Consider the following 12,909-nt stretch of genomic DNA (forward strand, 5'->3'; position numbering starts at 1 on the left):
TACAGGTCAGACCAGAGATGATCACAATTTGTTCCATCTCACCCTGGAATCTACAAAAATTTACTGTGCTGGATTATCTCTTTTACTATTGTTGCTATTAGACCTACTCTATTTTCTGGGAGGTAGCACTGTGCCATATTGCTGCCAACTCAGATGGGCAGAAGGGTTACATACATATGTATTTAAGTAATGCTACATGTACAAACCTCTGCCTCTTTCCAATAGCTATAAAATCATTTGCCACCTTCCATAGAATGTTTTGATCTGTGATCTTGATGGTGGACCAGGAAAGATGAAAACACAATCCAGCAACAAATTTTACTTTCACAAAGTAGCAAACATTCAAGATAAGTTAAAAGGGAAATAAGGATAAATACTTATTTCTTTCATAACTCAGTGATATATCTTTGTTTGTACTGGTGTAAGTGCCTGGGCAGTAACTAAAATTCATTAAACATAGACAAGAAACTCCAGTCATGGGATTTACCCTTGCTTGTCAAAGGTGAAAGGTATATGCAGTGGTGTTGTAGCTGTGTCAGTCTCAGGATATTAGTGAGACAAGGTGGGTGAGGTAATATCTGTTATTGGGCTTACTTCTGAATGGAAGCTCTGTGTAAGCTCAAAAGCTTGTCTCTCTCACCAACAGAAGTTGGTCCAATAAAAAGATATTACCTCACCTATCTTGTCTCTGTAATAGGTGAAAGGTGTAAGCTAAAGAAGGGTGAACTAGTGTCAGATTCAATGAAGAGTTACTTCAGTGTGCTCATTCTCTAGGAATAATCCACTTTTCACCTATGTGACAATCACAAATAAATCCCATGCTAGTGTTTTTTTGGTAATATGCTAATAGTTTCTTGTTATTACTCTGCCAGTGCCATCTCATTTTCCTCATGCTGTCCCTCATTTGCATTTTGTCTTGTATATCCCCTTTTCAACAACTGTCTTTTGCTGGTCAAGAAACCCATGGGCATAAATGAATGCCAATTATATATTAAACTGTACAAAAGAGGCACATGTGGTGGTTTCTGGTTACTTTATATACACACACACAAAGTCATCCTTATGTAGAGTATTAATTATTCATGAAGAAAGTCTCATTTGCCCCAAAGAGTGCCATGTTTTTCATTATATTGTCATAAAACAGCTGAACAATTCTCATGAGTCCACGCTGGAATTCCAAAAAATGACTTGTCTGAGGCAGGAAGTTTGTTTTCTGAAAAGTTGTACTTAAAAAAAAAAAAAGACCCTGGAACTGATTCTGCTCCATGGTGACTGCTGCTTGTGCCTCAGAGCTTCAATTGCACCTCTGATATCCCTCCACAAAGATAGAATGGCTAAAGAATCTACATAGGTGAGGATCCACAAATCTAGGCCTTGCTCCTTCCTTGCCCCCCTCTCTTAATCTTGCATGCTTGGGCACAAGGAGCCCCAGTGATGTACAAGGGGTTTAGATACATGTACACTTTGGCTCTCTGAATTCTGCCTCTTCCTGCAGAACATCTTGAGATTGATCCAAAGCTCTTTGAAGTAAATGGGTGTCTTTCCATTGGCTTAACTGGCTTTGGTTCAGTCCCTTAGAACACAGATTTGATGCTTTCTAAAATGAATAAACTCATCTTAAATGACTGATTCTCAAGCAGGGGTACACATACCCCTGGGGGTACACAGAGGGCTTCCAGAGGGTACATCAACTCTTCTAGATATTTGCTTATTTTTACAACAGGCTACATAAAAAGCACTAGCTAAGTCAGTACAAACTAAAATTTCATACGGACAATGACTTGTTTATACTGCTCTATCTACTTACTATACACTGAAATGTAAGTACAATATTTATGTTCCAACTGATTTATTTTATAATTATATGGTAAAAATGAGAAAGGAAGCATTTTTTCAGTAATAGTGCACTGACACTTCTGTATTTTTATGCCTGATTTTGTAAACAAGTAGTTTTTAAGTGAGGTGTAACTTTGGGGACACACAAGACAAGTCAGACTCCTGAAAGGGGTACAGTAGTCTAGAAAGGTTGAGAGCCACTGTCCTAAATAAAAGCACCAATATTGTACATTTTATGAATGTGTTAATTTGAAATAACTAAAACATACAGTTAAACAATAACCATTAATTTCTTTCCCATCAGATCCTCATTTAGAATATGGTAGCATATGTGCCTCAATGATATATATTGTGTTTTACATTTTCCATCCATAGGTGGTGCTAGCCCTTTCCACATTTGCTAGTCTTTTTGCTATTACGCATATTCACTAAGGGAAAGTAAACTAAATGTTTCACAGCAGTTTACTCAGGGTCTGTTTATTTGCTGTATGTCACTAGATTATCTGCTGGTCAAGGCCACGTTAAGCCTTATGAAGCAAAATCAGTTCCATGTTACATACATGTAAAATTTCAAAGATTTGACTCAAATCACTTTTCCTAAGACAAAAAGCAGCATCCTAAGTCTTAAGTAAAATACCTTGATAGTAGTAAATCTTCCTATAATTCATTGAGAATGGCAATGCAATGAACTGCAAATTTAAACAGTTTGAACATTGAACAGTTTGAACATTGTTCAAAGCTTTTTTAAAAAATCTGTTATCTTCCATCAAGAAGTAAACAAATATTCTAAATGACAAAAGACCAATAAGAGAAATACTCATTTTAAAAAAAAAATATATATATATATATATATCATCACTGCAGTTAAGTGCTGCTCTTGAAACGTTAGCTCAGACTTTGAACCAGCTCTCCACAGTTCCCTTGTGACTGAAAAACATTAGACTGAAATGCAGGTACTTTTCACAAATATAATCGCAAACACACACAAGATTTTTTTTTTTTTTTTTTAATGTTTGACCCTATAATTTTTCCTGTTTTTTAAGAATCGAGTGCTAGGCTTTTGAAATGCATTAGCAACAAATAGACTCTTTAATATTACAGTACAAATAAAGCTTTTCTAAAAAGGTACATTCTAATGCTGAACTTTGTACCTTAAATGTTTACATAGAGTTTGAACATCATGTTTGATTTACAATTAAGTGACCAGAGAAATAGCTTTTTTTGCTCTTTTGAAGTCATTTTATAAGTATAGATAAACAACAGTTGGAAGGATATTAGTAATTTGATTTTTGCTTCTAAATAAGTCTCCTTAATTAATTATTCCACTGACAGAAAGAAGCCTGGGCTTCTTCCTGAGTATACATATAAGAATGTATTTACTTCTAGTTCCAATTTTTGGCCCAATCCTGCTCCCATTTGCCACTGATTTCAATGGAAAGAAGATCAGGTTTTGTTTGCAATTGGCACTTTACTATAGTACATTTGAGCATTTCATATAGAAGAAAGATACATTTTTTTACATTTTAAAAATCTCTCAATGTTTATTAAAAGTTATTAAAAATGGTCAAATAGATGTCTTACTACTGTATATCCTAGCTTTTACAGTAATTTTTTTAAGCCCAACCCAAAAAACAATACATAGCACTCTAAGAAAAACCTAACAGGCAGACAAACTCAACCTGATAAAATAAATAAATAATGGAGATATCCCATCTCCTAGAACTGGAAGGGACCTTGAAAGGTCATCAAGTCCAGCCCCCTGCCTTCACTAGCAGGACCAAGTACTGATTTTTCCCCAGATCCCTAAGTGGCCCCCTCAAGGATTGAACTCTCAACCCTGGGTTTAGCAGGCCAATGCTCAAACCACTGAGCTATCCCTGATTCAGCAAAGCCCTTAACTACATGTTTAATTTCAAGCATATGATTAAGTCCATTCCTATTCAGCACAGTTCTTAAGTGTGTATTTCAAAATAAGCACATACTTAAGTGCTTTGCTGAACTGGGGCCAAAAATAACTAATCCTCCACACACATTATGTGACTGTGAACAAGTCACTTACCTTCCATGTGTCTCATTTTCTGAGTCTTATCATAAAAATAAGCATTAGTCCTAAAATTACAGAAAACATGTGAAAAGACTTTCCTTTACCTAAAAAATCAAAGAACATACCAAGAACAAAATGTCCACCTCCAGGTACCAAACGACCAATTAATCCAGCCAGTGAATTAGTTATGGCCCCTGAAACCTTTCACCTCTAGGTCATCCCTTCATATTGGAATAAAGTCAGTAATAAAGGGTTATTGCTACTTGACTACTGTGTGTTGCCCAAAACAAAAAGAACACCTTTACTTGCAGACCAGGGATGGGCTCAGCATGAAGAGTGAATTCTCAACTTCAGAGATGGTCCCTACATTATGGTTCGCCAGATTTTAATAGAAAAGTGTGAGTATAATTGAGACAAGGAAGGTATTAGCGTAAGCCCCAGGCTCACAGCACAATATATTACATAGGTCCCATACATTTAATGAGGAAACCAGAACCATTCAAACCTGAATATGTTAGGGAATTTTTCTGATTGTTGTTTGACTGTATTGAATTATCTTACTTTTTTGGTTAATAAACCATGAGAAAGAAGCCTTGCTTCCTAAACGCTTTTTGTTCTGCTCAGTCATTTAACCAGTTTATAGTTGACTTTTGTGGAAGAGGGAAATTGATTTGTGGGAGTGACATAACAAGTGTTGTTTAAGGAAATTTTGGGCCTGACTCTCCACTTTGGTACTTCAGTTTTACACAAGCCTAACTCCACTGGACCTAATTCTCCACATCTGTGTAATAATTTAAGACCAGTGGCAAGTGAGTGAAAAACGCTACCAGATCAGAATGGTGGCATTTTATATCCAATATGCATGTTTTAAAAATGGATACACATGCTGTGGAGAATCAGGTCCACAGACTTCAGCCGTTACTTCTGATTTACATTGCTGTGAGAGTTACTTTGACTAATAGTTCATACTTTATAAACACAATATCTGGAAGCTTCTGGTGCTACCTCTCGGGACTGCCAGCTGCTGCTGTCAGTCTGGATGTTGTCTCTCTCTCTGTCCCATCTTTGATGTTTGTATCTCCCTAGAAAGAGTTTTATATAAACCAATCTCTTCTCTGTATAGCTTCAAAAATGGTTCAGACAAGGTTATAAAATCTCCTATGTGTTCCTGCACCTCAAGAAGAACACACTGCTACAGATGGTATCTGTCTACTGCTCCTTTATGTCTATTGCAGAGATGATGATGGATGATGAGTGGTGACCTCTTGCCTAGCTGCTTGAGTTACTTCAATATTTTTAATATACCACATCTAATAAAACAAATGCTTGACTATCCACAGTGATGATCTCTTGTTTTCTAGTATCTCTGATTTTCTGTTAATATTTCCTTTTCATATATACTGGGATACTTGACACTTAAGCCCCCTGAATTGTAATCCTATCTAAATGAGGAGGTTATAAGCTCAAGCATTTTAGCTGATTTTAATTGCTGTGGTATCGTTCTAGGAGATGAGTGGTTTCTAAAGTAGCTGGATCCAAACCATTAAGGGTATTAAAGGTCAAAAACAACAACTTAAACTTCATCCAGAAATAACTGGAAGACATTTTAGACCACAGAGGGTAGTTGTAATATACTACCTGTGAGAAATGCCCCTTGATATATGTGCAGCTGCATTCCACACCTGCTGAAGTTTCTGAATGAGCCCATTTAGTGCATTCCAGTAATCCAATCATAAGAGGACAAAGACATGGATCCCTGGGTCAAGGACCACATCTCAGAAGAAAAGGCTGCAAACTTCTAGACCAAGGTAGATGGAAAAAAGTGCTTTTGGCCACCACTGCCCCTGGAGATACAGAAGCAGCTGATGATCCAATAAGTCCCCAGCTTGCAAACTGGGCTAATAGTGGGCATAACCTTTCAACCAAGAGGCAAACAAACTTTCCACTACTTCTGGTTGCATCTCCTAGTCTATCAGAATTACCCCAGTCTCATGTATATTGAATCTTCATCCTCATTCATGTACCAATCACAGTGAGAATCCCATTCATTTAATGGCCCAGGTCAGATGAAATTGACACAAAAAGCTGCATGTTTTCCCCATACTGGGTCACCATAGGCCAGTCTCATGATCCCCCATAGTGGCTTTAGTCCACCTGCACATGTGTCATTGCAGGATTAGGCCTATATTTGTAAGTGATTGAGTTCTGAGAGAAGCCCCATACCTGTTTGTCTACTGATTAAAACTATATGCCTTTGCCTAGTTAGGTGTCTTCAGCCATACAAGGACTGACTATTTTCATTTTTGAGGTATGGAGTAGGACAACTTCTTTATTAATTTTTCATGAAAAATTCAAAAAAGAAACCAGTCATCACAGTGTTACTGGGTTAGGGCAAATTAATGTGCTGTAAGGCTGGGGAAGAGGGTGAAAAAAGTCTATAAAAAGGATATTTTTTATAAGAGGCCAATACCCCCACAGGAGACAAGGCTAACTGATGTAGTTTATTTAAGGTCAAGCAAGGCTTCTTTTTATCCCATAGACCTTTTTTCAACAAAAATTATAAACTTAACAAAAAACTATTGAAACCTCTTTAGAGAGATCCTGCAAAGCAAATAGTTTATTTGAGGAGCTGTGTTCTTTGCTGGTACTTTTGTCTTTCTCCTATGGGAAACATTTAGCTGAACTCATTGTCTCTGCCAGCTTGTATGGGTGTTATGATAGAGAAATATTAGCTATTGGCCAGTTGACTGTTTATGAGGCCTTCACCAGAATAGCTCCAGCTTCCATTAAAGACAATTACAGGCAATGAAAGGGTAAAACTCAGTTAGAAGTATCAAACTTGGTATCTAAATAGGCTAGCAATAGGCCTTCAAATTATTTTTATCTTTATAATTATGTAAAATTATTCAACATATATAATTTTAATATTATTACTTTTATATCCTGTGTGTGTGTGTGTGTGTGTGTATATGTATGTATATATATATATATTCTTTTAAAGCTGGTTATGCCCCAGATTCCCTAGTGCTTAGTTTCTCTTGGGCACCAGGTCAAGTTCTCTGTTCCCTACTGATAGGCAGCATAAATTAGATATCCTCATTTAAAAACAAAAGGAACATCTTTCCAGCTAGGGATAAGGGATGATAAAGTGACCTGACACAGGATATAGCCCTGCAGTTTCCATTTATAGATACAGCTTCCATATCTACCCATCCTGTTTGGAACAGGATATTGGAGTAGCCAGTTATTTAGCTGTACACACTTTATTTTTTCCTATGAATGTTCCATTATCATCATTATTTATGTGTATTGCACTAACTGTTGCTAGTCACTTTACAGGCAAGCATGAAGACAACAGCACAGCCCTCAAGATCATATAATCTAAATAGAGTTTACAGTGAATCTAAGGCCTTCACAGATATAAGTAACTTTACACAGAGGAGTTGACTTCTATCCAGGAATACTCATGTGTAAAGCTCCTGTAACAGAGTTGCTGTACTGGCTGGGTGAGTGGGTGTTTCTGGGCACTGGCGCAAACTACTCTTAAAAGATGTGGCCCCCTGCAGATGGTGAGAAGAGCCTCTGTCTGAGGGAGTAACTCTTCCTGGAGAAAGCAAAATGGTTTAATATAACAACACCAGCAGCAGGAGAGGACCTGTCATCTATCCTGTCTGCCAATAACATATAGATGTAGTTCTGTTGTTTGCTCAGCTTGAATCATTATCTTGGGGACTCAACTTGACTGTGCTAAAGCATGAAGGCTTTTCTGTATGGGAACATCCAGGAAAGCTAACCCAAATTAAACAAACTCACACCTTTAAAGTGAATTAGTTAAACCACATTAAATGGTGTGTGAACACTTTCATTCAGAATTAAAGTGACCTTAGTTTAGTTTAATTCAGTTTGGAAGTGAATTAAACTAAACCAAATTAAAGACATTTTAATTATGAACAACAGTGTCCACACAGGGATAATGCTGCTTAACTAATCCATTTAAATTCACACCTTTATGTAATTTGGATTGGTTTTCCTGGATGTCCCCATGTACACAAGCCCTAAGAAGTGACCATGAGGTCACATAACACTATCCACATGTGCAATTTTCGGATCACAACCCATTGGCCCAGTGCTACCACCCTTACTCATGCTGATTATTTCCTTATTGTAGTAAGTAATCTCAAACTGGACAGAGTAAGTATCAGAGGGGTAGCAGTGTTAGTCTGGATCTGTAAAAAGCAACAAAGAGTCCTGTGGTACCTTATAGACTAACAGACGTATTGGAGCATAAGCTTTCATGGATGAATACCCACTTTGTCAGACGCATGACAGGACTCCTTGTTGCTTTTGGACAGAGTAAGGTACTTCTTAACCGTAGTAATGTAGCAGAGCTGGGATCTCAGGGCTCCACTTTGTTTCAAATGCCCCCCCTTTTCTGGTACAAAATGGGCCACATTCTGTTATCAGTTACATGTGTCCAACTCCCAATAAATTCAGTCAAGAATGGACCATTAATTTGAGAGCACAATTTGGCCTATTTAGTTTGGTCAGGTTTGTCTCAAGAATTTAGGGGGTTCCAAAATCTTAATCTTCTTTCCATTAAATTCATAGTTCTTGGGATTTTGTAACCAGTGTGCTACAAAGTGTGTGGTTAGTGTTACTTTTGAGTAGTATTTTATGCAGGTTTTCCCACTGAAATTCCCAGTCATGCATCTGACTATAACATTTTTTTAGTCACCGGTGCTCTGCGTTAGCAAACCTCCAGCTGGAAAGTTGAAAATAGAGGTGCAATTGAGAGCAGGGGGCAGAGAGGGGGACGAAGGGGACAGAAAACCTTTCCAAAGGAGGCAATGAAAAGTTTTCAGGAAAGACCACGTAATATCATATCATCCCCTGATAAAAATCTTTAAAGGCAACTTCTTCATTTTTTCAAGGGCAGTGGCTTTTCCATCTCATCCAAGTCACAGGACAGATCACATCAGCAAGACTTGTTAGAGAAATATGATTTTTCCATGCACACCAGGTAGGATGGCTTTATCGTTCATTCCATTCCAGTTAAAAAGCAGGATATATCATTTATAGCTGCTTGAATGTCACATGGTTACTTTGCAGTGAATCTGGAAACACTCTCACCATAAAAAAATACTGATTTTAATGAACCAAATCAATTCATTCCCATCTCTGGGAAGAAGAACTGCTGCCACACTTATCTTTCTGAAGACAAAAGGTGAATACACAGAAAAGAGGAAGTAAATCTGGGATTTAATGGATGATTTTAAGAGCAAGATGACCTGAGCAATGTTCTAGTTCTGCTGCAATTTAAATGTGTCCTTCTGTGTCCATGTACAGATAACTATTAACTTCTATTGCATTGTCTCAGCTGTCTTTCAGGTAGGTTTGAAGAAAGAAAGTCATTCCACTGTTTATTCACTTGAGAAAAATGGCAGATGCCAGTAATGAACCAGAAAACAATCTTGATATGATGGAACAGGTTTTACTGCAGTATTAATTTTTGACAAATTAAATACTGTATAACCCCACTACATACTGGTCACTGTATATTAAACTAGATATTGTAATATCTAAGAAAATGTATATTTAAGCACTGTTGTGAAATGAACAAATAGAAGAAGTTGAGCAATACATTTATTTGGACCATGAAATTAACATGCACCATGAAGGTCAGGAAGGCAAACTCTCGCAAAGAAAGAAAGCTGGTTGGAGCACACTGAATGCTATGAAGGATGTCCTCCAAGGAAAAATCAACAAGGCAACACGTGCCAATCTCTTCAATTCAACAGTATTGCTGGCAATGTTGCACAGCAGTGAAACATGAGCGCTGACAAAGATAGAGGAGCAACAACTGTCTGTCATGAAGAGAACGATAGCAAGAAGAATTCTGGGGATTTCAATCCATGACCAAGTCCCCACTGAAGTGATCAGACAGTAGTGTGGAGTGCAGGACATAATTGTTGAAAGTAGCTACATTAAAATGTGATGAGCTGGGCATATAGCTAGTCTCACTGACAATGTGAAGGATTGGGCTAAAAGAAATCTGATGAGGTTCAACGAGGACAAGTGCAGAGTCCTGTACTTAGGACAGAAGAATCTCATGCACTGCTGAACAGGACTTGGGGATTACAGTGCACAAGAAGCTGGATATGAGTCAGCAGTGTACCCTCGTTGCCAAGAAGGCTAACGGCATATGGGGCTGCATTAGTAGGAGCATTGCCACCAGATCGAGGGAAGTGATTATTCCCCTCTATTCGGCACTGGTGAGACTACATCTGGAGTATTGTGTCCAGTTTTGGGCCCCCCACTACAGAAAGGATGTGGACAAATTGGAGAGAGTCCAGCAGAGGGCAACGAAAATGATCAGGGGACTGGGGCACATGGCTTATGAGAAGAGGCTGAGGGCACTGGGCTTATTTAGTCTGCAGAAGAGAAAAGTGAGGCTGGATTTGATAGCAGCCTTCAACTACCTGAAGGGGGGTTCCATAGAGGATGGAGCTCGGCTGTTCTCAGTAGTGGCAGATGACAAAACAAGGAGCAGTGGTCTCAAGTTGCAGTGGGGGAGGTCTAGGTTGGATATTAGGAAAAACTATTTCAGTAGGAGGGTAGTGAAGCACTGGAATGGGTTACCTATAGAGGTGATAGAATCTCCTTCCTTAGAGGTTTTTAAGGCCGGGCTTGAAAAAGCCCTGGCTGGGATGATTTAGTTGGTGTTGGTCCTGCTTTGAGCAGGTGGTTGGCCTAGATAACCTCCTGAGGTCTCTTCCAACCCTGATATTCTATGATTCTATGAATAGATGGACTGTATCTGTCACGGAGTGGTACCCACAGGAACTGAACCGACCACTCAGCCGACCTCCAAAGAGATGGGAAGATTTTATCCTGAAAAGGCATGGCCGAATATTGAGAAGCAAGGCCAGGATAAGGGAAGAATGGAAGATGTATTGTGATCAGTGCAATCTATATGAGGGCTGAAGAACCCATCAGTCAAGGCGGTCAAGGTGATGAAATATGCAGATATTTACTTCACATGTTTACAGTCAATCTGTGGCTTTATTCCGAAAAACAAATGTAGGGCCCAGTCTTGCTCCCACTAAAGTCAATGGCAACATTTCTAAAAATAGAAATAGACAAATCTTTAAATGTAAAATTATGAAAAGGTTAGATAACTGTCCCTGCCACCACTCTTCCCAACTTAGATCTTTAGCTGAACGATTTTTATGTTTTTTTTTTTAATGCATACTCTCTTACTGACATCTCCAAATAATACCTCACGTTCACTCCTTCTCTCAGCCTCCCAGGTACCCTATGCATGCATCAAGACCTCTGTCCCATAATAATTGGTCCAAAATTGATTACTCCTTCCTCTAGTTCTCAGTCAGTTCCCCTGTGCCATGACCCTTCTCCCAAGAAACCAGTTTCTCCTGAACTAATTATTTTCCCTTCTCATCCTTGGATAATACCCTGAGTCTGCTCTTTAATAGAAATCATCCTGCCCTAGTGCCTCCTGCTGCTCCAGTCCCCTGCTGTCATTATCTTAATTCTGCACTGTGATCCTACACTGCATGATGCTTCTGAAGGAGTATAAAGCATTCTAAGATGCCTTGAACTCAGGGAAGCATTGAGTATTACAAGCTCAAGGCATTGGCAATGGAGCAGAGCATCAGATGTCATTGTTGCAATAGAATTGTCATTAAATGTGGATATCTCGGAGGAAACCAGCTGTATATGGAGGAGACAGCAAAAAACTGGGCTAGAAACCAGCTGTGTTCTGGGTGAGGAGAGGACAGCTGGAAGAATGGTGGAATGGACAGGAACTGGTCAAGAGAGATGGCTGTTGAGAGGGGTCTTGGTATAGGCAGCCAGTCAAGGCAGCCTGGAAAAGGAATGTTGTTGGGTTTTTTTAAACCAAACAAAAACTTTGTACCTCTCAATGGCCTTTCATCTGAAAATGTCAAAAGATGTTCAAACATTAAATCTCACAATTTCACTATCAAGTAAATTAGTCCCCACCATTTTACAGTCGGGGAAACTGAGGCCTACGGTCAGACAATAAAAAAGCCATTTTTCTTACCTGGACCCTAAAATCATAGTTAAACTGCAAATCAGTTAAGATTAGCTTGGATTTTTTTCTGTCCCATTTAGTGCACTAAAAGAAAAACTGATGAAGTAAATCAAACCAGGGAGTATGTTTAGGACAGGGATCGGCAACCTTTGCATGCGGCCCATCAGGGAAATCTGCTGGCAGGCCGGGACAGTTTGTTTACCTGCAGCGTCCGCAGGTTCGGCCAATCGCAGCTCCCACTGGCTGCGGTTTGCCATCCCTGGCCAATGGGGGCTGTGGGAAGCAGCGGCCAGCACATCCCTTGGCCTGCACCGCTTCCCGCAGCCCTCATTGGCCTGGAGCGGCGAACCGCGGCCAGTGGGAGCTGCGATCGGCCGAACCTGCGGAAGCTGCAGGTAAACAGCCCGGGCCGCCAGCGGATTTCCCTGATGGGCCACATGCCAAAGGTTGCCGATCCCTGGTTTAGGATAAAAAAAAATCAGGGTTAGAACACTGACTGAAAGCCCTTCATTTCATTTAGTAAAAGACAAATATTCACAATTGTGTGGTCAGAACACTGATATCCCTGCTGCCATTAATCAACCAGTGGCACTATATTCCCTGAGAACCACCACCTGTGAATGATTGTACCAGCTGAAAGTTATGCAGCTAGTCAGATGATAGCAAGGCACAAGTGGCCCATTATCACTATTAGTGTCAAAAGTGAGTCAGACCACAGAGGGCTCAGATAGGAATGTTTTTTTAAAATGTTAAGACCTTTCAAGTGACTTAAAAAGATTTTTAGGGCCTCCAGTTGGAGAGTCTGTTAGGGATGATAGAACAGGCAACAACAATTCTGAACAAGTTAAAAAATAAATATCCAGCAACACTGACTAGAAGCATTGGACAGGAGCTGGGAAAGTCAGATGGGAGTGGAATATTTCCAACAGATATTAGGATAAAAAAAATCCTCCAC

Source organism: Malaclemys terrapin, chromosome 3 (assembly GCF_027887155.1).
Source record: "Malaclemys terrapin pileata isolate rMalTer1 chromosome 3, rMalTer1.hap1, whole genome shotgun sequence".
Lineage (NCBI taxonomy): Eukaryota > Metazoa > Chordata > Testudines > Emydidae > Malaclemys > Malaclemys terrapin.